Below are 522 nucleotides of genomic sequence, written 5' to 3'. Positions count from 1 at the left end.
GTAGTAAATGAGTGGTTCTATGTTTTTGGTGATGGAAATGGGATATTGTTCTTGTTCATGTTGGTCTTTCAAATGGAAAGTTGTTCATGGCATAACAATGTACAAGAAGAATTTGAATCTGAAGAAGTAGACAGCACTGTGATGCATCTTTTGTATTTAGTGGTCTTTCTTGTTAGGTAGTGCAAGAACAATAAACTGGAGTAGGTTAGATGGTAAGACCAGTTGTTAGTCACAGGACTGTGGTTATGCCCTCCCTCTTACTTATCCCTCATACACACCAGAAATTTTCAATACTTTAATGTATCTGGTGAGCTACAATTACTTAACTGGAATAAATTATAGCAGGGTGATGGGCAATGTTTCAGAGTTCATACCAGAAATCCTACTTTTAGGGATAACTCTTTTGGAAAGGTGTGAATGCAAGATCTGATACATTAACAAAGTTTCATGAATATTGACTTTGTTGGAAACAGAAACTTAGAATATACTTTCATAGCACTTGTTTATATATAAGTGTTTGGC

The 522-nt window shown here is 35.2% G+C and overlaps 1 protein-coding gene across 1 annotated transcript in view; it reads left to right on the top strand.

Moving 5' to 3' along the window:
* LOC119587959 (heterogeneous nuclear ribonucleoprotein M-like) overlaps window positions 1-522 on the top strand; it is a gene marked incomplete in the record, with an annotated part of 57,205 nt that overhangs the window by 54,248 nt on the left and 2,435 nt on the right.

This window comes from Penaeus monodon, chromosome 23 (assembly GCF_015228065.2).
Source record: "Penaeus monodon isolate SGIC_2016 chromosome 23, NSTDA_Pmon_1, whole genome shotgun sequence".
In the NCBI taxonomy this organism is placed as follows: domain Eukaryota; kingdom Metazoa; phylum Arthropoda; class Malacostraca; order Decapoda; family Penaeidae; genus Penaeus; species Penaeus monodon.
Note: the sequence above shows the minus strand (reverse complement) of the source record. Positions and strands in the feature narration are given on the sequence as shown.